The 27,881-nt window shown below is 37.0% G+C and overlaps 1 long non-coding RNA gene across 1 annotated transcript in view; it reads left to right on the forward strand.

The window, feature by feature from the left end:
• LOC129633074 (uncharacterized) overlaps positions 1-27,622 on the forward strand; it is a 113,780-nt gene extending 86,158 nt beyond the window's left edge. Inside the window, exons 4-5 of the long non-coding RNA XR_008704857.1 lie at positions 26,620-26,766; positions 27,230-27,622. This is a non-coding gene — a long non-coding RNA (uncharacterized LOC129633074). The remainder of the gene's footprint in view (positions 1-26,619; positions 26,767-27,229) is intronic.
• The last annotated feature ends 259 nt before the right edge of the window (positions 27,623-27,881 follow it).

The following is a 27,881-nucleotide window of genomic DNA, read 5'->3' on the forward strand; positions in this document are numbered from 1 at the left end:
CTCTCAAGAGTCTTCTCCAACAACACAGTTCAAAAGCATCAATTCTTTGGTGCTCAGCCTTCTTCACAGTCCAACTCTCACATCTATACATGACCACTGGACAAACCATAGCCTTGACTAGATGAACCTTTGTTGGCAAAGTAATGTCTCTGCTTTTGAATATGCTATCTAGGTTGGTCATAACTTTCCTTCCAAGGAGTAAGCATCTTTTAATTTCATGGCTGCAGTCACCATCTCCAGTGATTTTGGAGCCCCCAAAAATAAAGTCTGACACTGTTTCCACTGTTTCCCCATCTATTTCCCATGAAGTGATGGGACCGGATGCCATGATCTTCGTTTTCTGAATGTTGAGCTTTAAGCCAACTTTTTCACTCTCCACTTTCACTTTCATCAAGAGGCTTTTGAGTTCCTCTTCACTTTCTGCCATAAGGGTGGTGTCATCTGCTTATCTGAGGTTATTGATATTTCTCCCGGCAATCTTGATTCCAGCTTGTGTTTCTTCCAGTCCAGCATTTCTCATGATGTACTCTGCATGTAAGTTAAATAAACAGGGTGACAGCCAGTTATAGGAATGCAAAACTCCTGGGAGACATGCTTAGAATCAACAAATTATTTTATTGTATGTCTTATATGGTTTTGTGCTTCCATCATGGTGTTTATTTTTCTTTTTTAGTTACTTCTATTTGGAGCTAATCTATTTGAATGTCCATGTTTATTACTAAGAAGATATGGAATATGCAGTAGTTTATAAGTGATGACTCCCTCTAGCAGATTTAGGTTTCAGAGGTTGGTTATTTATAAAGGCTGAATTATCTGATTGGTTGCATTTTATTATCATTAATATATCAGTTATTCTCCAGAAACTGTGTGGGAAAAGTATTCTTCCCAGGTTGAGCAAAGATCAGTTTTCTATAAATCTTAAAAAGAAATTCAGAAGATCATCATTTCTAAATTATATACAGATATTGAGTGATCCATTTCCTTGAATAATTCAGAATATAATTAATGTTACTTTAAGGGATGTAATGAAATGGATAGGAGTACCTTTCCTTATCAATATTAATACACGCAATCAATAGAGAAAATTTGTTATGGTCACTTTTGAGATGTCAGAATCAGAAAATATCCATTGGGGATATTTATGAGTAGAAAAATCAAGATATATGTCTTTTAAAACTTTTTATTTTATATTGAAGTATAGTTGATAAACAGTGTTGTGGTAGTTCAGGTGGATAGCAAAGGGACTCAGCCTAACGTATACATGTATCCTCTTCCTCAAACTCCTCTCCTGTCTAGGCTCCACATATAACATTGAGCAGAGTTCCGTGTGCTATAATGTAGGTCATTGTTGGTGATCCATTTTAAACATAGCAGTGTATACATGTTGATCCCAAACTCCCTAACCTATCCCTTTCCCTATTCTTCACCCCTGGCAACTATAAGTTCATTCTCTAAGTCTGTGAGTCTGTTTCTGTTTTATAAATGAATTAATTTATATCATTTCTTTTTAGATTTAACATATAAGGGATTTCATACGATATTTCTCCTCTGTCGGACTTACTTCACTCAGTATGACACTCTCTAGGTCCATCCATGTTGCTGCAAATGGCATTATTTCATTCTTTTCAATGGCTGAGTAATATTCCACTGTATATATGCACCACATCTTCTTCACCCATTCTTCTGTGGATGAACATTTGGGTTGCTTCCATGTCTTTTCTACTGTAAACAGTGCTACAGTGAACACTGGGATGCATGTATCCTTTTGGATCAGGTTTTTTTCTCTGTATATATGTCCAGGATTGGGATTGCAGGGTCGTATGGTAGCTCTATTTTTAGTTTTTAAATCTCCATACTGTTTTCCATAGTGGCTGCACCAATTTATATTCCCACCAACAGTGTAGGAGCATTGCCTTTTCTCCGTACCTTCTCTGGCATTTGTTTTTTGTGGATTTTTTTTTTTTTCATTATGGTCCTTCTGACTGGTGTGAGGTGATACCTCATTGTAGTTTTGATTTGCATTTCTCTAATAATTAGTGATTTGAACATCTTTTCATGTGCCTGTTGGCCATCTACATGCCTTCTTTGGAGAAATGTATATTTAGTTCTTCTGCCCATTTTTTGATTGGGTTGTTTGTCTTGCTGATATTAAGTCTCATGAGCTGTTTGTAAATTTTGTAAACTTAACCTCTTGTCGGGCACATCATTTGCAAAGATTTTCTCCCAATCTGTGGGTTGTCTTTTCATTGTTTCCTTTGCTGTGCAAAAGCTTTTGAGTTTAATTAGGTCCCATTTGTTTATTTTTGTTTTTATTTCTATTATTCTGGGAGATTGACTGAAAAATATATTGCTGTAATTTATGTCTGAAGTGCTCTGCCTGTGTTTTCCTCTAGCCTGGTCTCACGTTTAGGTTTTTAATCCATTTTGAGCTTATTTGTATATCTCCCTATGTTTCTGAGATTTATTAATTGGTGTTCCCAAACTGGGAAAGTCAACAGTTTATTGCCTATTTCTTTTTCCTATTTGCACTCTGGAACTCACCAAGATGGACCACTCTGCAGATTAAATCGTAGCCAGAGAGTGACATGGGCCCTGAAGTGGAAAAACACAGCACAGGATGTTAGTACCATGTTGAAGCTGGGTAGGCCTGATGATCTCTATGCCATCTACATAAAAATGTCAGACTTTTGCAAAATTTAACTGCACGAGAAAAGAGGAAAACAGGCCTCATCCTTCTACATATATAATTTTATTAATCTAAAGCCTATAAGTTATAATTCTTAGAATATTTTAATCTAAAAATGATTGGTAGACAAAATCATTGCCCTGATCATCATTACAAAGCCCAGCTATTCTGGAATGGCTGCACCTACACTCTAGATCTGTGAGCTCCTTTAGTATTGCATTCATCTATAACAGAAAACCCAAATAAATCCAAGTGGCTGAAATGTAACAGGGAGCAATTTTTCTCAGGTAGGAAGTTCAGAGGTAACCAGCTCAGAGCTGGTAGTTTGTCTCTAAGAAATGCCAGAGGGACCAGGCATCAGCACCTTTACTGAGTAGTTCCCTTTTCAAATTCACAAAATTGCTTTCTAGTATAATATATTACATTCAGAAAAAAACTAGGACCAGAGAAAGGCAAACATGAATGTTGAGTGATTTGTCTTTTTTTATGAGGAAAACAATAGTTTTCTGTAAGCTCCAGTCAATGAAGGGCTTGTTATGTTATTTTGGTCAGAATTAGACCACAAAACTACTGATTATCAATAAGCCTAGAAAATTAAATGTGAAGGTGGATTCCTTCCTTTGGTAATAAAGGAAAGAGGAAGGTTGGGTACCAAAAGTAACATCTGCCACAGTCTTAGGTGCCCCGTGCGCCTGTGAAAATAAGAGTTTTCCCAGGGAAAGAGTAGAGGGGACTTTTAATTTTCAAAGCTTTGTTGAGAAATTTTGCTAAGACAAGGCAACAGGGAAAACCTTTGGGTGGCAAAAGTAATCAGTCATAGAAAAAGAGTTGGACAGGTCAATAAATATAACACTGGGAAGCAGACTTTGATGGATGAGGGAATAACAAACTCTACCTTCCTATAGTGCCATGCTAGGTATCGTAATGGGAAGCAAATGCATGATTCAACAGACTCTTTAGCTTGGAATTACCACACATAACTGGCGCAGCCACTTTTCATTACTGATGACAGTCAGATAAGCTGAAACCAGTCTATAATCAGTAAAGTCTATAATCTTCTCATGGGAGAAGATAGAAGGGTATTTTGAGTGAAGTAGCAATCATTAGCTACTATAACTGGTTCTGTCCTTCAGCTAGAGGTAATCATCATTTTAAAATAATGATGTTGGAATGATGGGTATATATGATTACAGTTGTCTCTGTGTACACAGAGGGGATTGGTTCCCAGACCAGTGGCAGATATAAAAATCTTGTTCAGTCACACAGTTGTGTCTGACTATTTGTGACCCTATGGATTGCAGCACACCAGGCTTCCCTGTCCTTTGCCACCTCCCGGAGCTTGCTCAAACTCAAGTCCATTGAGTCAGTGATGCCATCCAACCATCTCATCCTCTATCATTACCTTCTCATCCTGCCTTCAATCATTCCCAGCATCAGGGTCTTGTCCAATGAGTCAACTCTTCCCATCAGGTGGCCAAAGTATTGGAGATTCAGCTTCAGCATCAGTCCTCCCAATGAATATTCAGGATTGATTTTCTTTAGGATTGACTGGTTAGATCTCCTTGCAGTCCAAGGGACTTTCAAGAGTTTTTTTCAACACCACAGTTCAAAAGCATCAATTCTTCAGCGCTCAGCCTTCTTTATGGTCCAACTCTCACATCCATACATGACTACTGGAAAAGCCATAGCTTTGATTAGATGGACCTCTGTCGGTAAAGTAATGTCTCTGCTTTTTAATACACTGTCTAGGTTTGTTATAGCTTTTCTTCCAAAAAACAAGTGTCTTTTAATTTCATGGCTGCATTCACCATCTGCAGTGATTTTGGAGCCCAAGAAAATAAAGACTGTCACGGTTTCCATTGTTTTCCCATCTATTTGCCATGAAGTGATGAGACCGGATGCCATGTTCTTAGTTTTTTGAATGTTGAGTTTTAATCCAGCTTTTTCACTCTCCTCTTTCACTTTCATCAAGAGGCTCTTTAGTTCCTCTTTGCTCTCTCCCATGAAGGTTGATGTCATCTGCATATCTGAGGTTATTGATATTTCTCCCAGAAAACTTGATTCTAGCTTGTGCTTCATCCAGTCCAGCACTTCATATACTCTGCATATAAGTTAAACAAGCAGAGTGACAATATACAGCCTTGATGTACTCCTTTCTGAATTTTGAACCAGTCTGTTGTTCAATGCATGATTCTAATTGTTGCTCCTTAATCTCTATAGAGATTTCTCAGAAGGCAGCTAAGGTGGTCTGGTATTTCCATCTCTTTAAGAATTGTCCAGTTTGTTGTGGTCCAGACAGTCAAAGGCTTTAGCATAGTCAATAAAGCAGAAGTAGATGCTTTTTTCTGGAATTCTCTTACTTTTTCTATGATCCAAGGGATGTTGGCAATTTGATTTCTGGTCCCTTGACTTTTCTAAATCCAGCTTGAACATCTGGAAGTTCTCAGTTCATGTACTGTTGATGCCTAGCTTGGACAATTTTGAACATTACTTTGCTAGTGTGTGAAATGAGTGCAACTGTGCAGTAGTTTGAATATTCTCTGGCATTCCCCTTTTTTTAGGATTGGAATAAAAACTGACCTTTCCCAGTCCTGTGGCCACTGCTGAGTTTTCCAAATTTGCTGACATAGTGTAGCAAATGCTGACAGAGTGCAGCATTTTCACAGCATCATCTTTTAGGATTTGAAAGAGCTAAGCTGGAATTCCATCACTTCTACCAGCTTTGTTTGTAGTGATGCTTCTTAAGCCCAACTTGATTTTGCACTCTAAGATGCCTGGCTCTAGGGGAGTGATCACACCATCATGGTTATCTGGGTTAATAAGATCTTCTTTGTATAATTCTTCTGTGTATTCTTGTCACCTCTTTTTAATATCTTTTGCTTCTGTTAGGTCCATACTGTTTCTGTCCTTTATTGAGCCCATCTTTGCATGAAATGTTCCCTTGAACATTTCTTGAATAGCCTCTTGATGAAAGTGAAAGAGGAGAGTGAAATGCTATCTCTAATTTTCTTGGATAGATCTCTAGCCTTTCCCATTCTGTTGCTTTCCTCTGTTTTTTTGAGTTGTTCACTGAGGAAGGCTCTCTTATCTTTCCTTGCTTCTCTTTGGAACTCTGCATTCAGATGGGCATATCTTTCCTTTTCTCCTTTGCCTTTTGCTTCTCTTCTTTTCTCAGCTGTTTGTAAGTCCTTCTCAGATTACCATTTTGCCTTTTTGCATTTCTTTTTGTTCGGGATGGTTTTGAGCACTGCCTCCTGTACAATGTTACAAACTTACGTCCATATTTCTTCAGCACTTTATCTATCAGATCTAACCCCTTTAATCTATTTGTCACTTCCACTGTGTAATCATAAGGGATTTTATTTAGTTCATACCTGAATGGCCTAGTCGTTTTCCCTACTTTCTTCAATTTAATTCTGAATTTTGCAATAAGAGTTTAATATCTGAGCCACAGTCTACTCCCAGTCTTGTTTTTTCTGACTGTATGTAGCTTGTCTGGAGAAGGCAATGGCACCCCACTCCAGCACTTTTGCCCGGAAAATCCCATGATGGAGGAGCCTGGTGGGATGCAGTCCATGGGGTCGCTAGAGTCGGACACGACTGAGTGACTTCCCTTTCACTTTTCACTTTCATGCATTGGAGAAGGAAATGGCAACCCACTCCAGTGTTCTTGCCTGGAGAGTCCCAGGGACGGGAAGCCTGGTGGGCTGCTGTCTATGGGATAGCACAGAGTCGGACACGACTGAAGCGACACAGCAGCAGCAGCAGCATGTAGCTTGTCCATCTTTGGATGCAAATAATGTAATCAATCTGATTTAGGTATTGACCATCTGTTGATGTCCATCTATAGAGTTGTCTCTTGTATTGTTGGAAGAGAGTATTTGCTATGACTAGTACATTCTCTTTATCAATATCTACCAACAGTCGAAATCCACCAACACTCAAGTCTATACTCTATGCTCCATGTATCTGTAATTTTGCATTTGTAGATTCAACCAATTGAAGAGTGTGTGGTACTGTAATATTTTATTGAAAAGATCCAAGTATGAGTGGATCCACACAGTTCAAACCATGTTGTCAACACTCAGCTGTATATTCTTCATGTCCTATGTTAAAAATAATAATACTAAAGGAAGGATGGATAGCACAAGTGAGGCACTATGGGAAGAAATATGCAACAGGAGTAGCTGGGCAATGGAACTGATTTTACCTCTGATACATTCTGACTTTATTGATAGTTTTCATATTCTATAAAATATGTTTATAGATGGGCTTCCCAGGTGGCGCTAGTGGTCAAGAATCCACAAGTCAACATGGGAGATGCAAGGATGCCCTCTTCAGTGTTCTTACCTGGAAAATTCCATGGGCAGAGCAGCCTGGCAGGCTACAGTCCACCAGGCCACAAAGAGTCAGACACGACTGAGCACAGCATATAGCTGAGAGCTTACTGATAGATATGAAATGTTAAAGTTCTCTTTTTTCATATTTCTGAATCCCTATTCTTATATTAAGTGAAGTCGCTCAGTCGTGTCTGACTCTTAGCGACCCCATGGACTGCAGCCTACCAGGCTCCTCCGTCCATGGGATTTTCCAGGCAAGAGTACTGGAGTGGGGTGCCATTGCCTTCTCCCATTCTTATATTGTTATTCTTTAATTACTTCCACTTTTACCTTTGTATTATTACAGCACAGTAGTTAAATACTTTAAGTGGAAATTGCAATAGAACTGCTTTGGCTATTGTGTCTCAAATATTGCCGTTGGTCAATATTATTTAGTAACCATCCCCTGTGATTACACCCTGTATAAAAAAGATGAGGAAAATAAAATGCAATCTAAGGACACTCTTCCAACTTGTTGGTTACATTCCTCAGCCTATAGACTGACTAAGGCTTTTTTCTTTCTGCATTCATCTCATTTGTTCAAGCTGCCATAACAAAGTGCCATAAACTGCATATTTGACACAACATAAATTTACTGTCTTGCAGTTCTGGAGGCTACAAGTCAGAAATCAGGGTGTCCACAGGTTTGGTTCCTTCTGAGGACTATGAGAGGAGGATCTGTTACAAGTCTCTCTCTCTTTGGCTTGTTGATGTCATCTTCTCACATATTTCTTCATTTCATCTACCTTCTAGGCATGCCTATCTCTGTGCCTAAATTTCCCCTTTCCATGATGTGAAAGGTCGACTCATTGGAAAAGACCCTGATGCTGGGAAAGATTGAAGGCAGGAAGAGAAGGGAACGACAGAAGATGAGATGGCTGGATGGCACCACTGACTCAATGGACATGAGTTCAAGCAAGCTCTGGGAGATGGTGAAGGACAGGGAAGTCTGGTGTGCTGCAGGGCATGGGGTAGCAAAGAGTCAGACATGACTGTGTGACTGAATGACAACAAATAAGGACCACAGTCTTCTTGGATTTGGGGCGTACCCTACTCCAATATGACCTCATCTTAACTAATTATATCTGCAAGGGCCCCATTTCCAAATAAGGTCACATTCTGAGGTAATGGAGGTTAAGACTCAACATATGAATTTGGGGAGGTGCGGGATATAGTTCAACTCACAATGCCATCCTAGAAAATCTCATTCTTTGAACTTTTGCATGAGTTCCCACTTTCCTGTTAGTGCCAAATTTCTTGACAGTAAATGTAATTATTAGCTCCATGATGTTTACCAAAGCATGTTTGTATGAAATTATCCCCTCCACCCCTTTTATCCTGGCAACCATACTCTGAGGTAATGCACAGGGAAAACTGGAATGTTTTCACATCTCCAATTAATAGGTGAAGTAACAAAGGCTTAGAGAGTTTACATGATTAGATTGAAATCACTGGGAAGTGGGTAAAGCATGGCACAAATCTATGCTTGTTGACCCGCAGGTTCTACAATATTTTTAATATGTTATTCTGCCTCTACTCCCTCACCATTCACACACATCTTGATTTCAGATCTTACAGTATTTGGGTATTTTTCTGTCTCAGTTTTCAGTTCACATATTATTTCCAAATGTGTGGTCTATAATACTGTGTCATTAAAAAAAAAAAAGAAAGAAAAGAAAATTAACAGGAGTTTAAAAAAGGAAAGTTAACAAGTTAAAAAAAAATCTTAGGTAAGATTCACATCAGTTCAGCTAGCTTATTTTTAGGCCAGAAAGGATTATGATAAATTGCTTTACCACACAACCCATTATAAATTGCTTAGCACACAACTTCCACACTCCTCTAATTCTTTTCAGGCATCTTAGACAAATAGCTTTTAATTGTATGGTCTATTAGAGGAGATGTGTAAAAAGTATTAATATTTATCTGTGTGTATTTTATATCCTCATTAATACTAAGCCATTGTGACCTTCTTGTTTATACAAAAGAAAAAACCGAGTATTGAAAAAAATTGAGTTTGAAAAAGAAATTCATTCTCAATTTGTATGCCTGGAGAGAAGGTAGGCTTTGTAAAACCTTCAAACTCAGGAGTAATACTACAATTGCAAAAAAAAAAAAAATGAAAACATCAAATTGACCTCCAAACATTAAGAAGTAGTGATTGGGAGGATAGAAAGTCAGGTCAGACTTCTTTAAACACGGCTCAGATGATAAAGCGTCTGCCTGCAATGTGGGAGACCCAGGTTTGATCCCTGGAGAAGGAAATGACAATCCACTCCAGTACCCTCACCTGGAAAATCCCATGGACAGAGGAGCCTGGTAGGCTACAGTCCATGGGGCCTCAAAGAGTTGGACAAGACTGAGCGATTTCAATTTCACTTTTTTGATTATACTATTTTGAAAATCAAATATTAATGTACATTTTGGACAATGACATGTGTTGGAGGATGACACTATGATAGCAGGAACTGTTTTAATTTTTACTATTGTATTCCCAATGTTTAACAGAGTACCTTAGACATATATGCCTGCTAAGTGGCTATCTCATGTCCAACTCTTTGCGACTCAATGAACTGTAGCCTGCCAGGCTCATCCATCCATGGGATCCTCCAGACAAGAATATTGGACATAGCATTTATTTTTAAATATTTACTGATTGAATTGTTGTCGTTCAGTCGCTCAGTCGTGTCCAACTCTTTGCGACCCCATGGACTTCAGCACGCCAGGCATCCCTGTCCATCACCAACTCCCAGAGTTTACTCAAACTCATGTCCATTGAGTCAGTGATGCCATCCAGCTGTCTCATCCTCCGTCACCCTCTTCTTCTTCCATCTTTAATCTTTCCCAGCATCAGGGTCTTTTCAAATGAGTCAGCTCTTCGCATCAGGTGGTTAAAGTATTGGAGTTTCAGCTTCAACATCAGTCTTTCTAATGAATATTCAGGACTGATTTCATTTAGGATGGACTGGTTGGATCTCGTTGAAGTCCAAGGGACTCCCAAGTTCAAAATCATCAATTCTGCAGTTCTCAGCTTTCTTTATAGTCCAACTTTCACATCCATACATGACTACAGGAAAAACCATAGCCTTGACTAGACGGACCTTTGTTGGCAAAGTAATGTCTCTACTTTTTAATATGCTGTCTAGGCTGGTCATAACTTTCCTTCCAAGGAGTAAGCATCTTTTAATTTCATGGCTGCAATCACCATCTGCAATGATTTTGGAGCCCCCCAAAAATAAAGTCAGCCATTGTTTCCACTGTTTCCCCATCTATTTGCCATGAAGTGATGGGACCAGATGCCATGATCTTTGTTTTCTGAATGTTGAGCTTTAAGCCAACTTTTTCACTCTCCTCTTTTCACTTTCATCAAGAGGCTCTTTAGTTCTTCACTTTCTGCCATAAGGGTGGTGTCATCCATATATGTGAGGTTATTGATATTTCTCCCAGCAATCCTGATTCCAGCTTCTGCTTCAGCCAGCCCAGCATTTCACATGATGTACTCTGCATGTAAGTTAAATAAGCAGAGTGACAATATACAGCCTTGACATACTCTTTTTCCAATTTAGAATCAGTTTATTATTCCGTGACCAGTTCTAACTGTTGCTTCTTGACCTGCATACAGTTTTCTCAGGAGGCAGTAAGATGATCTGGTATTCCCAACTCTTTCAGAATTTTCCACAGTTTGTTGTGACCCAAACAAAGGCTTTGCCATAGTCAATAAAGCAGAAGTAGATGTATTTCTTGAATCTTCTTGCTTTTCCCATGATCCAACAGATGTTGGCAATTTGATCTCTGGTTCCTCTGCCTTTTCTAAATCAAGTTTGAGCATCTGAAAGATTTTGGTTCACATACTGTTGAAGCCTAGCTTGGAGAATTTTGAGCATTACTTTGCTACTGTGTGGAATGAGTGTACTTGTGCAGTAGTTTGAAGATTCTTTGGCATTGCCTTTCTTTGGGATTGGAATGAAAACTGACATTTCCCAGCCCAGTGGCCACTGCTGAGTTTTTAAAATTTGCTGGCATATTGAGTGCAGCACTTACACAGCATCATCTTTTAGGATTTGAAAGAGCTCAGCTGGAATTTCATCACCTCCCTAGCTTTGTTCATAGTGATGCTTCCTAAGGCCCACTTGACTTCACATTCCAGGATATCTGGCTCTAGTTGAATGACCACACCATCATGGTTATCTGGTTCACGAAGATCTTTTTTGTACAGTTCTTCTGTGTATTCTTGCCACCTCTTTTAAATATCTTTTGCTTCTGTTAGGTCCATACCATTTTTGTCCTTAATCATGCCCATCTTTACCCGAAATCTTACCTTGGTATCTCTAATTCTTTAAGAATTCCCATTAAGAATTTCCCATTCCATTGTTTTCCTCTATTTCTTTGCATTGTTCACTTAGGAATACTTATCTCTCCTTGTTATTCCTTGGAACTCTGCATTCAGGTGGGTATTACCGTCTTTCCTTTTCTCCTTTGTCTTTCATTTCTCTTCTTTTATCAGCTATTTCTAAGGCCTCCTCTGACAACCATTTTGACTTTTTTTGTAGTTCTTCTGGATGGTTTGATCACTGCCTTCTGTACAATGTTATGAACCTCTTTCCATAGTTCTTTAGGCACTCTATCAGATCTAATCCCTTGAACTATTTGTCACTTCCACTGAATACATTAATGTAAATGTTATAAAAAGTCTACTCAACAGAAGGTTTAAAAAGGCAAGTTTTATTTAAATCTGCCTGCCATGCAAATATCGAATTTATCCTCTTTTCCTAATTATTTAGAATTTTGCCTAAACATTTCACCCATTTACCTTGCAACCCATGCACTCATTAAATCTTTGATTCATCTGAAACAAAAGATTTTCTGTATAAACCAGGCACAAGGTTATTAAAGATAAGTAAGAATGTACTTACATAAGTGATGGAGGTAAAGCAAAATAACATATTTTAGCACAATAATGTGCTATATAATTTTTCAATATTCGCATATATGTCTGTGTTTGTGTGTATGTAAATATACGATATACACACTTACATATATCACAGTGACAGCGTAAAATACCAAAATAGAGACAGTAACATAGTGTTATAGGAGTTGAACAAAATAGGAAAAAAAAATGCTTCCAACTGGAAGCATCAGTCATGGATCCTCATAATGTTTTCACTCAGTTGGTTCTTATTTAAATATTGCTACTGATTCAAATGAATGAACAGGTCAGTGTGAAAAATGCTGTTCAACCGAGATCTTTGCTTTTCTCCTTGGACAGGCTCCAGAGGGGAAAAAAAATGATAAAATTGATCTGCTCCAGAAGCATCAGCTGCAAAGCCTTAGGCATTCCTTGACCAATATAGCATTGAAGAGAAATAAGTTTAAGAAAGAAATATTATCTCTGCTACCACATTGCTAAATTGTACTAAACTCTCCAGGGCATTATGTCTAAAAATAATGGTTTGGTTGAATTTTAGTTTTTCATTTTTTTTTGTTTAGTTTGTGTATATATATATACTTGTGCATGTTTATAGTTACATAATTAATATAAATAATTAGATATAATAATTATGTAATATACTATACATTATAAATCTTATTACCAATAAAATGTTTAGAACAATCAAGCTCAATTTGACACTAAAACAGTTCTATTTGAATATGACATTGTTAGGCAGCACACAAGAAAGTTAAAAGGCATAGTTATTAAAATTTTAAACTCCATCAAATGGCATCTTTTTTTTTTTTTTTTTTTTTTTTTTTTTTTTTTTTAATTTTATTTTATTTTTAAACTTTACATAACTGTATTAGATTTGCCAAATATCAAAATGACCTTCATGAAAACATTGTGGAGATGTTATCATTGACCTGTGTTACAGGTGAATCATAGGCTGTGAGCAGTTAAATGACATCCCCAAGGTCACAAAACTGAATGCAGGTCATCAATCAATGTAGTTCCCACTACATATGACTACACCATTCTTTAATGAATGACCCACAACACGCTGAAGAACTTTTTGAGTCTTTTTGGTGGGATAAAGTAGCATGGAAAAGAAAGCCTTTCTTCAAAAATTATAGATGTGTAACATCCAAAGGTTTTCATTTATTTTAGTTTCCCAATTCCCATAGTAAGGGTTTTCTTTTCAGTATCTTCTACTCTAAATTTATCAGCAATTTCTGTTGGCTCCAGTATACATCTATTGTTAGTACCTTAGCCTGGGTTATCATCATCTCTTGCCTGCCTTCCTGTCTCCTGTTTACTCTGATGCTCATTTCTATGTAGGGTAAAATATGTGGAATTAAGTTCATAGAAAAATATAACTGATTTCTGTAAGCAAATAATTTTTAAAATTTTCTTTTGAAGAAACTATATATTTATAACAAACAAGGTATTCTCAGAACACTAATGTCATGCAAATAAATATTGAATTAACAGGAACAGAATTAAAGGAGTTGATATATCTTCTAAATATCATGAAAGCATTATGTAAGTTTGAACTTGATTCCCTTGGCTACACTTAAAATTTTTCAACTGGAAAGATATGGCCCAGGTGATTAAATCTAATGGTATGTCTTCATTTTACTATATACAAATTTTACTCTGTAATTTTGATGAACAGACTTACAAGGCACTTCAAGATAGAGTGTGAGACACTAGGTTAGTATCCTTTCTATGGTTGTGTTATTCCTATAGCTTCTATTAAATGAAAAGACAGAAAAAAATAAGGTTTACCCAGAACTTATCTGACAGCTGCTGCACAGACACTATTTTTGAGCACCATTGCTTCCTTGTATGTTAAACAAGCAATGTTCTCCTTAGGGATACAGCTAATCAATTATCTCAACCTGGTGAATTTCAGCAGAAGCAGTGTCTGTGTCAACAGTTATACATTGCTAGGGAATAAGAAATTAGACTATATGTTTTTCTCTGTCTCAACTTCCAGGTATTTCTCCATACTCTTCCTTCTTGCTGAAGAAGAGTGGAGTTGGTCAATCCCCACATCATTTCTAGATTGGAAATGAAACATGAAAGGTTGCAAAACTCCTAAAATAGTCAGAGGCATAAAGAAACCAGGTCTTCCCAGGTAGCTCAGTGCTAAAGAATCCACCTGCAATGCAGGAGAGTTCAATCCCTGGGTCGAGAAGATCCCCTGGAGTTGGAAATGGCAACCCACTCCAGTATTCTTTCCTGGGAAATCCCACTGACAGAGGAGACTGACGGTCTACAGATTAAGGGGTTGCAAAAAAGGCAGACATGACTTAGCAACTAAACAAAACATAAACCAAGGATAAGAGAAAGAGGATTTGATATCAGTGGATGAAATAAATTTTTCATTAAGTGGGAATCCTACTTCATAGAATTGACCTAGCCATTGTCATTGAGAAACAGGAAAACATTTTAGTTTATAAATTAAATTGAAAGTACTAGGCTCTGAAATATATGTAAAAGAAATCTAGGGTAGATAAATACTAGTTTGCTCTTAAAGTGTGATTGAGAGATTACAAAACGTGGCAAAAGCTATGATAAACCAGTGACAAACAACTAAATCAACAGTATTTGTCTTTCAGAAAATAGTTTTGGGGACACTGGCATTTGAAATGTATTACAGCTGCCTGCAATAATTATTATCAAGCATATCCAGAGAGCCAGTGCCCCAGATTGTAAAGATTTAAAGCATTTTCTTCCCTAAGTAGAACAGAGTTGAATAAGGATCAGTATCTTTTTTATTATTAACAAATGGAGTTTCTCAGAAAATATCAGAAAAATATAATAAATAATAACGTGTTTTCTTCACTGCATCAAAGTGTATTTTTTGGTGTCAGTTCAGTTCAGTCACTCAGTCGTGTCTGACTCTCTGCGACCCCATGAATCGCAGAACACCAGGCCTCCCTGTCCATCACCAACTCCCAGAGTTTGTTCAAACTCATGTGCATCGAGTCGGTGATGCCATCCAGCCATCTCATCCTCTGTCATTCCCTTCTCCTCCTGCCCCCAATCCCTCCCAGCATCAGAGTCTTTTCCAATGAGTCAACTCTTCGCATGAGGGGGCCAAAGTATTGGAGTTCAGCTTTAGCATCAGGCCTTCCAATGAACACCCAGGACTGATCTCCTTTAGGATGGACTAGTTGGACCTCCTTACAGTCCAAGGGACTCTCAAGAGTCTTCTCCAACACCACAGTTCAAAAGCATCAATTCTTTGGCGCTCAGCTTTCTTCACAGTCCAATTCTCACATCCATACATGACCACTGGAAAAACCATAGCCTTGACTAGATGGACCTTTGTTGTATGTAAAGAATAAAAACATAAAGGGATTTACAAATGTCAGGAATAACATATATTGTTTCCTATAAATTAATAGCCAGAAGCTGAGAAAAATTCCAAGCTAAGGAATAACTATATATTTCAAAACATTTTAATGCATATGAGATACAAATTTTAGATATCAATCAGCAGGTCTCAGATCAGAAAGGTTTTCCAATATTAGTAGATTAAATAATATCTCACAAATTAGGATTCTCATTGGAATAGTTTAATGTTCTTTCATATTACCCAGATTATCTATTTCCATCAGAACCAAGTCTACTTACTGTCTTTTCTATTACTATTTGTTTTCCTCAGATGTATGATATTCCTTAATTCTCCATTTCTACAAATTTATTCATTCAGTAAGTGCTGATTGATTAATAATGTCCCAATAATTTTTGTAGGTAGGTAAAGGATACTAGTAAGGAATTTAAAAAAAGATCCTTTCCCTCATTCAACTTACATTTGGAAGTGGTAGACAGAAAGTAAACAACAAACACACTAAATTAATTCCATAAGTATATAAAAAGATTATCAGAGCCACTGCAAAGAAAAATTAAAAGAAGATAAAAGAAATCATATTGTGGGAGGGGAGGAGACAATTTAAAATAATTTGATCATGATAGATACATTGAGAAATAACACTGATAAAAAATAAAAAATTCAGGATAGGAGAGGTCACTGGATATCTAAAGGCAATCATTGCAAACTAAAACAACAGCCAGTGGAAAGGCCCAAAGAAGAGAGCATTACAGGTATGCTTAAGGAACAGCAAGAAATAGCCAGTGGTCAATTCAGTTGGATCAAAGTAAGCAACATGGAGAGTCAGAGGGGATTAAGTCTGCAAGGTAACAGAGGCTGGTTTTATATAATTTAGAAATATATATATAGTATTATAATCTTATACTTTAAGGGAAATGGAGAATCATAGTGAACTTCTGGGAAATGACATGATATGTATTACATATTTTCACAGATCGCTGTGATGAGACAAATTACATATGAGATATGAGAGGAAGAGTGGAGTAATTAAAGAATTCAAATTTGGGATTTTTGGGTTTTGCTGGTGGATTGATTGAATAGTCTTGAGCAACTGGTAGAATGATTTAGAAGACTGGGATGGAAGAGGGTTCAGCTGTGGACATGTTCATTTTGAGATGTCCCATCACACACATTATTTAAGCAGTTGTTTATGTGAGTCAGGTGTTAAGGAGAGTTTTGTGCTGGAGATGTAAATTTGGGAAACATTAGCATGAAGAAAGCATGAATTTGTCAACATTAAATTATATACTGCTTCTATTCCCCTTCATAAAATAACTTAAAAGAATTAAATTATTGTTTTGCAATTTAATTTTTTAAAACTTCACAAACTGGAACAATTTATATCATGTGTAAATTTCAACAAATACATGAATATGGTTGCAATTAGTTGCTTAAAATTGGAGAAGGTAATGGCAACCCACTCCAGTGTTCTTGCCTGGAGAATCGCAGGGACAGGGGAGCCTGGTGGGCTGCCGTCTACGGGGTCACACAGAGTCGGACACGACTGAAGCAACTTAGCAGCAGCAGCAGTTGCTTACAACATTTTAGATACCATTTTTCCGTTCTGTATGGTACCTAGAATTGAAATCAACTAAATAGGGATATACTTCTCTTTAGCATTTATAAAGACAAAAAGAACAATTAGCAATGATAGTCATGTACTACTGTATCTAACTGGTGATTCCTGTGTCTGTGATACATTATGTAAATAAGCTTCAACTATGAAAGTGGCACAAGATCCAAAACTTAGGAATGATAAGTACTTTAAGCTTTGTGCATTTCTTACAGATTGTGATTATGTTCATGCCCTGAAAAGTATTTTAGCTGAATTCATTTTTTATTCATTTTCTTAAACTGTCACAGTGAATTTTTCACTATATTTTTAATATAGAGATCAAATTAATGAGCAACATCTGTATGAAAAAAATTCAAAAATAATTTTGATAATTTCCTCCTGGTCATTTTCAAGTGTTTGCTAATGTGCTTGCTTAGTCTTCCTGTTTTATTTGCTTTGTTTGGTTTGGCTTGCTTTTAGTTAGCTATAAATATTTTGCTAGTGTCAGCTAAGAATTAAAGAGAAGATAACAATAGGGAAAATCAACAAATTAATAATATTAAAAACAGTAACAAGCTATTAGATGTTATGCAGATAAATCAGAAAGAAATTGACTCTTCTATTGAGATGATGATGGTAGCATCAACGCATCTTGAACAGTTCTGTTTCTCAAACTGTGTAATCTTCTTCAGCTAAGTCAACTCAAGTGAAAGTGAAAGTGAAGTCGCTCAGTTGTGTGCGACTCTTTGCGACCCATGGACTGTAGCCCACCAGCTCCACCGTCCATGGGATTCTCCAGGCAAGAATACTGGAGTGGGTTGCCATTTCCTTCTCCAGGGAATCTTCCCGACCCAGGGATGGAACCCAGGTCTCCCGCATTGAGGGCAGACGCTTTAACCCCTGAGCCACCAGGAAGTCAACTAAAGGACTTGTAAAAATGCAGGTTCTCTAATGCTAATACACCTATTAATGAGAATATATGCAATCAAAGGAAGGATCTGTGCATCCTGGAAATCTATATTTTCTTTCTTTTACATTTTGGAAAATACTGTTGAAGTATTTTATGGTGTAAAAATATTTCCCTGTTAATTTATTTGGTTATCATAATACCTATATGCAACAGCTTGAGCAGTTGCTATTATCTCCCAGGTTACAGATTCAAAAGAAACATGCTTAAAGAGATTAAGTAAATTTCTGACAAAGTAAAAACTTTAACACAGATGTTCTAGTCCCTTGTGATGAACCAATTAAAAGAACAAGAACAACAAAATGATGGTGCTTTAGTTCGATTTGATTTCTATCTCCTCCATTTACGAAGTGTGTGCCCTTAGAATGGATATTTAAACTATTCCTCCATTTTATTAGTAAATTTCTTAGTCTGAGTTCTGGAAAAGCCAATTTAGAGATGAGGATTCCTGTGCAAATGATCTATTAAGGAAATGTTACCAACAAATAAACAGTGCTGATGGAAGAAAGAGTAGCAAGTGGAAAAAGTCAAACAATGTTGTGATTGCAGAAATGTCCTAGGAGACATATGTTTACCTACAGCTGATCCATATTGATGTATGGCAGAAACCAACACAATACTGTAATTATCCTTCAGTTAAAACTAAATAAATTAAGAAAAAAAAAAGAAAAGTCCCAGCATCAGCCTGACACCCATTGGGAGCTCTGGAGTATAAATGACACCCTAGTTTGTCCTGACTCAAGAAAGCAAGCAGGGTGGACTCCTGCCCTAGTCATTGACTTTGAGCATTCCAGGAAAGTTATAAAATCAGAATTTCTGACAATCTGTGCACACAGGCAAAGTAAGTCCAGTTGCCCTTGGACAGCCCTCAAAGAGTCATGGGTGCAGGCTATTAGATGCAAGAGAACACAGAAACTGAGGAAATATAGGTTATTTTAGGAAGAAAAAATTACAGATTCTAGTACTAGTAAATACAGTTTACTAGTAATTAGCCCTAAGGTGAGCCAATTTACCTCATTCAAGTCTGTTTTATTTTTTTACCTTTCATGTAAAAAGTTAACAGTAGCCTCTGCCCTGCATTCTTGTAATAGTGTTGATTGGATCAAAGAGAATAAAAATGCTGTCCAACACTTTATAAAAATATAAAGTGCTGTTCTGATGGAAGATGGTCTTTTGTTTAAAATATTTTGTTATTATTTAAGAGACATTTAGAAATACTCTTTCCTGAAGTTCATATGCTGAAAGGCCTTTGTTCTTTCTGGAAGCAAACTAAATAATCTTCCAATATAGCTCTTCTCTGATTCTAATAATGTATATAGTCCATTGTTTATTATTTTACTTAAGACTATCATGTTTAAACAACCTGAAGATCATTAAAAGCACACTCCTAACTAATACCAAGAGTCAGCAGTTAGTGATTCATCAGTTAAAATTGAACCAAAGGAATTCTGAGGGAATTCTATTTACATCACAGTATTGTTCTACATTTCAACCATAAGTTTGGAAATTCCGTAGATATTTTGAATTGTGGATTTCATAAATAGACTGCTTATGTTAAATTTTTTCTTGATCAAATTTAATAATAGCTAAAAAATAGGCCATACTCATATATGTCATTGGAGAAAAGAATATCTTCTAATGCAAGAATCTCCTGACAAGTTCTGGTAGAAAGTTATGGCAACAAGAGTTGAACATTACAGAATATTCCCAGATCTATTTAGAAGTATCATTCTCTACTTAAAACATGGAGATCTGTGTCCATGAGCGTGTTTCAAATTTATGAGCACAGAATCTAAATTCTTCAATAGGTAATGGCACTTGAAGCCAGGGTGCATTTTACAATGCAACATAATAGAGTCCATAAGTTGTGAAGGCTATTTTCATTACACAGAACTGAGTGGTCTTAATTTTCCGCATCACTATAGGAATTTGAAGGAGAATCACATTCACAAGTGTTTGAGCAAGATATCTCTCAGTAATGTAGTAGTTTCAACCTAATTTGAAAGGATCAAAATCTAAACTTAGAAGTCAACCCTGATTACCATTCAGTATTATTAGGAAAAATAAATTTGTATTCATTATCTCATATGACCTTTTACCACATTTATTGAGACTACATGACCATTTGTCTCAAGATCACAATTTTTAGTTTTATAAGTGAAGTTGTACTGATTCCTTTGATAATGTGGGAAGCTCTGCTGTGAACATACAGAGGGGTAAAGCCCTATTTGAAGCAAATATTCTCATGGGCATCTTAGTCAATGGTCTTCGTACTATCAGGAAGTCCTGACTATAGGAAATTGTTGACTTCAGGAACAGCCTAATTTCTTCCATCATATTCTTGGTTTTATCTTTATTCATCTAAAACTAGAAATGAAAATTTAGCCTTAGTGAGTACATAGGAATCTGAAAATCTTAGCCATCTACTGATTCAAAAATCTGTTTTTATATCTTTCTTTTTCCTTCTGTAGAAGAAAGGCAATATGACCCGCTTTATAATTCATAAGACTCTGTGACTGCTGCATAGAAAGTAAAACGTACTTAATTTTGGACTCTGTTTACAGACCTAAAATTGGTTTTGGACCCAAACTTTACATTTGAAAATCTGCCAAGGTTACATTCAAATGCCACCTCCTTAATTAAGTCTCCTTAAGTTTCTTTGCCAGTTACTCATTTTCTAATGTGTTTTATTGCTGCGTATTATGTACTATGAGAGCTTCCCTGGTGATTCAGTGGTAAAGAATCTGCCTGCCAATGCAGGAGACATGGGTTCGATTCCTGGGTCAGGAAGACCCCTGGGAGAAGGAAATGGCAACACACTCTAGTATTCTTGCCTGGAAAATCCCATGTTCAAGGGAACCTGGTAGGCTACAGTCTGTGGGGCCTCAAAGACTTGGACATAAATTAGCGACTAAACAGCAACAAAAAATTGTGTATTATTCTTAGTATGATCATGGCTATTAAACTTCCTTGAGAAGTTTCCATACAATATGTATTTTTGTATTCCTGTCCTTTGTCCCTTCCATAAAATGTTGTTCAGTAAACGCTTATTGAATAGAATAGAATTGAAGATATAATTGGACTGGTGATACTTTCTCAGAATTTCATGAGTTCTTACATTTAATATTTAAGTGAGATGCTAAAGTTATTTCATATGCTTGAACTGAAAGCCACCCTGATTCAGGACATCAAGTCTACATATACGTTTGTTCTCACAGGCAGACCTGCTGATTCAGCTCAAATTGCAAAAAGCTACTAAAGGAATCAAAGAGCCCTCACATTTTAAGGAATGCCTCTCTCTTCAGAAATTCTGTTTTGTTTTTGAGATTTTTTTTTTCAAGTGATGCCTGGAGATAATCTTTTGAGGTATTCCAGGAGTAGGCAGATGTTTAAGTATTTTGTTTTGGTTTTTTTGTTTGTACTATGAGATCAACACCTTCCACACATCATAGGCTGATGGAAGAAATTAGGCTATTCCTGAAGTCAACAATTTCTTATAATCAGGACTTGCTTATTTCATGCTAAGCAACTTTGATTTGTCCAGTGTATCCTATACCTTCTCTCAAACTGGCTTATGTAGCTATGACTCTCTTTTCCTGGAATACCACCATCCCCCAACCCTCCCTCTGTGTAGATGAGCCCCATTAGTTTTCATGACTTAGCTCATGTACCATCTTACCACCCCAGAAGCTTCCCTTCCTCACCCATCCCAATAAAGATCAGGGTACAATTCTTATCACACCTGACACATACACCTAATCCAATGCCATCATGTTGCAATTTTCAAGGTACTTAATGATCTTATTTCTAGACTATAAGCTCCTTGAGAGGAAAAATCAATATATTAATACACACACACACACACATATATATATAGCTAGCAAAATGCCTGAAAATTCATAGGCAATTAATCTTGTAGATGAATATTGTTTAAGTAAGCATATTTTTGTGTGAAAGAGAGAAAGGTGAAAACAATAATCCCTTTCTGTTATTTTTGTAATTGAGACATCTACTCTAAGGCAATGTCTCTTAATTTGTAGTGATCAAAACAGTGCCTTCATTTTCTAAGGAAAACTCTATGACATTAACTACCTCAGCTAGATATTTTAGTCAGGGCTCCTGACTATGCATACAAACTTTTTTTATGCATTCAAGTAGGAAAAAAGCAACATACGATTCCAATGCCCAATGCCACCTGCCTCAGCAGATGGTAGATTTTGTTGCACCAGCTACAAAATTTCATCAGGTTTACCAAATCATATGATTAATTTTGTACCCAAATCATGCTCTTATAATGTGATGTTGACAGTGTGGTAGCAGACGAATTGTCTAGGAATTTAATATTATTCACTAGTGTGTTATCAGATAAAAAGTTACCTTTATTAGTAACTATAGTTGTTATTTCAAATTACAGACCACTGTTACCTCATTTACCTACCTGGAGAAAATTTATGACTTGTTCACATAAATACAGACTATAAAATAAATTTTCTGACCCATTTGATCCTGTCATATAAGTGATTAATATGATCAAAGCAGAGCCACTTCAATTACCACAGGCATCTCTCACTACCTCTCTATGGGAAGTGGGCAAGAAGTACTGATTAAGGATTCAGATTAATTTTCTGGACTACTGCTGAGAATTTTTATTTGTTGCAGACTCTTAACAAAATGATTTAAGCTGCTTCTAGTAGTTTTCCAAAACTTGTGCCCTTACGCCTCAGATTAGTTACCTCTGTCATGTAGATCTCTGTTTAATGGTGTCATACAGACACCATTTAATGTGGAGTTTGAATATAAGGAAAGATTGAACTGAAGTCTTATGTGTGTTGCCATATTGCACTGTCAAGGATATTTTCAGGATGGAAGAATAGCACCAATTAAGAAGAACGCTTTGTTACAGAATATAATTGACTTAGAAGACTTAAATGGTAAGGAGAATAAAAGTTAGAATAGAACTCTTTCCCAGTGCACCAGCCCCAAGCATCCAGTATGGTGCATCGAACCTGGACTGGCAACTCGTTTCATACATGATATTTTACATGTTTCAATGCCATTCTCCCAAATCTTCCCACCCTCTCCCTCTCTCACAGAGTCCATAAGACTGTTCTATACATCAGTGTCTCTTTTGCTGTCTCGTACCCAGAGGGATGGAATGGGGAGGGAGGAGGGAGGAGGGTTCAGGATGGGGAACACATGTATACCTGTGGCAGATTCATTTTGATATTTGGCAAAACTAATACAATTATGTAAAGTTTAAAAATAAAATAAAATTTAAAAAAAATAAAAAAAAAGAATAGAACTCTTTCAAAATGTGTATAAAAAAATAACACTTTGTTTCAGATATCAATGGTGCACTTTTAAGATATGACAGGTAAATGCTGCTGAAAACTGGAATGACCAAATTGGAATATCTCTAGGCAAAAAGGAAATTGCTAAACATAGTATAACAAGCTGCCTATCATTCCAACCACTCAAGTGACTCCTGATAGCTGACCATATTCTTTTTCCCAATTCCAGTTAATTCTCTGCATTGTAGCTTTTGCATTTTCTGTGATATGTCCCGGGAACACCTGAAACTGTGCCTTTTGTGACACCTTCTGTTACTGATTTCTCTTATACTCATCTTAAACATGTTTCTTTCTCCATTCTTGCCTAACTCCAATATGACGGTGGGCATACTTCTTTGATTAAGAATTTGATCTATTCACTTGAAGCTTCCATTAGTGATTAGAGAATTTTCCAATGTTTGAAAATATTAGCCAAAGTGAGATATTTTAAGTCAATTATCCTATGATTGACAGATCACCAAACCAAGAATAATCTTTATGTGAATAGCAAGATCATAGAAAAGGCAGCCACACAAAGGTACCTTTGGCAATGTGATATATCATCTTCAAATTCAAAAAAATAATAATAATAATAATGGTGTGATCACTCACCTAAACCCAGACATCCTGGAATATGAAGTCAAGTGGGCCCTAGAAAGCATCACTACGAACAAAGCTAGTGGAGGTGATGGAATTCCAGTTGAGCTATTCCAAATCCTGAAAGATGAGGCTGTGAAAGTGCCGCACTCAAAATGTCAACGAATTTGGAAAACTCAGCAGTGGCCACAGGACTGGAAAAGGTCCGTTTTCATTCCAATCCCAAAGAAAGGCAATGCCAAAGAATGCTCAAACTACCACACAATTGCACTCATCTCACACACTAGTAAAGTAATGCTCAAAATTCTCCAAGCCAGGCTTCAGCAATACGTGAACCGTGAACTTCCAGATGTTCAAGCTGGTTTTAGAAAAGGCAGAGGAACCAGAGATCAAATTGCCAATATTTGCCTGATCATCTAAAAAGCAAGAGAGTTCCAGAAAAACATCTATTTCTGCTTTATTGACTATGCCAAAGCCTTTGACTGTGTGGATCACAATAAACTGTGGAAAATTCTGAAAGAGATGGGAATATCAAACCACCTGACTTGCCTCTTGAGAAACCTGTACGCAGGTCAGGAAGCAACAGTTAGAACTGGACATGGAACAACAGACTGGTTCCAAATAGGAAAAGGAGTACGTCAAAGCTATATATTGTCACCCTGCTTATTTAACTTATATGCAGAATACATCATGAGAAACACTGGGCTGGAAGAAGCACAAGCTGGAATCAAGATGGCTGGGAGAAATATCAATAACCTCAGATATGCAGATGATACCACCCTTATGGCAGAAAGTGAAGAGGAACTAAAAAGCCTGTTGATGAAAATGAAAGAGGAGAGTGAAAAAGTTGGCTTAAAGCTCAACATTCATAAAACTAAGATCATGACATCTGGTCCCATCACTTCATGGGAAATAGATGGGGAAACAGTGGAAACAGTGTCAGACTTAATTTTTCTGGGCTCCAAAATCACTGCAGATGGTGATTGCAGCCAGGAAATTAAAAGATGCTTACTCCTTGGAAGGAAAGTTATGACCAACCTAGATAGCATATTCAAAAGCAGAAACATTACTTTGCCAACAAAGGTCCGTCTAGTCAAGGCTATGGTTTTTCCTGTAGTCATGTATTGATATGAGACTTGGACTGTGAAGAAAGCTGAGCACCGAAAAACATGCTTTTGAACGGTGGTGTTGGAGAAGACTCCTGAGAGTCCCTTGGACTGCAAGGAGATCCAAGCAGTCCATCCTAAAGAAATCAGTCCTGGGTGTTCATTTGAAGGACTGATGCTAAAGCTGAAACTCCAATACTTTGGCCACCTCATGCGAAGAGTTGACTCATTGGAAAAGACTCTGATGCTGTTTGGGGACAGGGACTGAGGGATTGGGGGCAGGAGGAGAAGGGGACGACAGAGAATGAGATGGCTGGATGGCATCACCGACTCAATGGATGTGAGTCTGAGTGAACTCTGGGAGTTGGTGATGGACAGGGAGGCCTGGCGTGCTGCAATTCATGGGGTCGCAAAGAGTCAGACGCGACTGAATGACTGAACTGAACTTATCCAAATAATATCATCAATTTGGCTTAAACAGAACCATGGACTCATGAAGGTTTTGAGACTATGTAAAAGACAATAAGTAAGAGAGCTTGTTTTAATAAACTCCAGCACTTTTCAGACTAATTGGATGATCTGACATTTTAAATCGAATGGGTATAGTTTGTATCTGAACAAAAATATCTCTTTTTTTTCTGATGATTAACTCCGTATGGAAAGATAGGTGATCTAGGTTCTAAAATATTACTATTTGATAAATAGTATTTGGTTTCATTATGTTAGTGCAGTATTCTAACACCTGAAATAAATAGCACAGTTTCTGTGAAGTTCATCAATTTTATTCAGAAGTCCAGTGCAACAAACCCAGGAAGACTAAATAGTGGCATCATTTCTGAGTGCTTGAAAATGGAGTTTCAAGCACTCAAGCAAAAATTAGTGTTAAAAAAATAAGAAACAGTTATTCTTTTTATGATTAAAAGCCTTGAAGACATACTGAATTTTCACTAAACAATCAATAGGTTGTTCTCCTAGGCAGAGATCTTCCATTAAAATAATGAATAAATTGGAAAGAAATCCAGCCCTCTCCAACAAATCTCTCTTTGGTCTCTGAAGAACCATATGTATGGGGAAAAAAAGTACTTGAACAAAATAGCTAAACAACAAAACTCTCAAAAATAAGGCAGATTGTAGTCATCTAAATCAAGTCCACAGTAATATTAAATACAGTCACACAGGAAGGTGTGTCCACCCTAGGTGTTGAAGTTAACTTGAAGGCGCTGCTCTTCATATTTCTAAGGTGCTTACAAATACATTATGATAAGGAGGGAATTATACAGAAGACTATTAGAACATGCCTTATATCTTATTACAAAGAAGTAACATTCAAGAAAGCATTCAAAAAGTTGCTGCTGCCAGAGCCAATAGTTCCAGAAAACTATACAATGAGAGCAATAGAATAGCAAATCCTATCAGTGAAGAATACAAATTACACCATAGAACATGTGACCAGAAAGTAAAGAACTCAAATCCAGTGACTGAAATTGAGATATACAGTAACTTATTGAAGATGGTCTTATTGTCATGTCTTAAAGAAGACTTTAGTCATTACTCAAGGTGATGCCTAAAGTTAGGTAGACATTTAATAATCATAGCTAACAGTTATTAATCCCTTATCATGAGAGGCATTTGTATTTTTATATTCATCTAATTCTCCCAACAGACTTCCCTGGTGGCTCAGATGGTAAAGAACCTGCCTGCAATACAGGAGACGTGGGTCAGTCCCTGGGTCAGGAAGATCTCCCAGAGAAAGGAATGGCTACCCACTGCAGTATTCTTGCCTGGAGAGTTCCATGGATAGAGGAGTTGGGTAAGCTATAGTCCTTAGGGTCACAAAGAGTCAGACATGACTGAGTGGCTAACACTTTCACCTGCAATCCTCCCAATAACCCTGGGACAAAGTACTATTATTATCTCATTTTACAGATGAAAAAATGTGCTTAGAGAGGTTGAATAAACTGCTCAAGGTCACACAGATAGTAGAAAGTAATAGAGCCAAACTTCTAAGGCAAGCAGTGTGATAATGGCTTGTGCTCTTAAACATGATGATATTCTGTGATCCAGGAAATGACCATGAATCAAAGGAGAGGGAATTTGAAAGTAGAGGACTCATTGTACTATGCTTGGTCCACCAAACACAGTGAGACACAGACAAATTTAAGAGAAAATGAAGCAACTGTGAGATTGTCTCTACACACCCTTAATACTTAAGGCATGGATGTGGAACCTCACAGTATAAAACAAACATTAATCAATATAAAATCTGGCCCCAGGTTCCCTGCATCTTAAGAGATACCTCAGAAGAACCATAGGATTCTGTATAATAAGAATTGGAACTCTGCCATCAGACCCTCAGACATGGGAGAGATCTTCAAGGTAATTTCACCATGGTTTGTACCTTAAGTTCACCTCACCATCCTAGGTGCTTCATATTTCTTACGTGAAACAATGAGAAGGACTGTGTTTGGGAGCATGCCAAATACCACCAACTATCTAACTGCAGAGTTGGGAGAATATCCCTCAGTTTCCACATGCATACAACAGGATGATAATCATACCTAACTTTCAGGGTGAATGTAAGAATTAGAAATGGTGCACATAAAGTGCCCAGCACAAAGGAGGTATCAGTAAAAGGCAGGTGCTATCTTCATTTTCATTACTATTGGCATTTATTTCATAAAAATACAAGGTATTGAACCCAAATGCACTATATATTTTGCTCAATTTTCTATGATGAATGACCAAGTGTTGTTTTTTTCTTTCTTTTTTTTTTTTTTTTTTGCATTTTAAAAAAATTTTATGTAACTTTTTCAAACCTATATACAAGCAGAGAAAACAATATAGTGAGCTTTTATATTTTCTATACTCTAATCATCCTGCTACAACTGTATTCTATTGCTTTTAAGATGAATGTAAGAATTCAAT

The sequence above is a fragment of the Bubalus kerabau genome, chromosome 18 (assembly GCF_029407905.1).
Source record: "Bubalus kerabau isolate K-KA32 ecotype Philippines breed swamp buffalo chromosome 18, PCC_UOA_SB_1v2, whole genome shotgun sequence".
Lineage (NCBI taxonomy): Eukaryota > Metazoa > Chordata > Mammalia > Artiodactyla > Bovidae > Bubalus > Bubalus kerabau.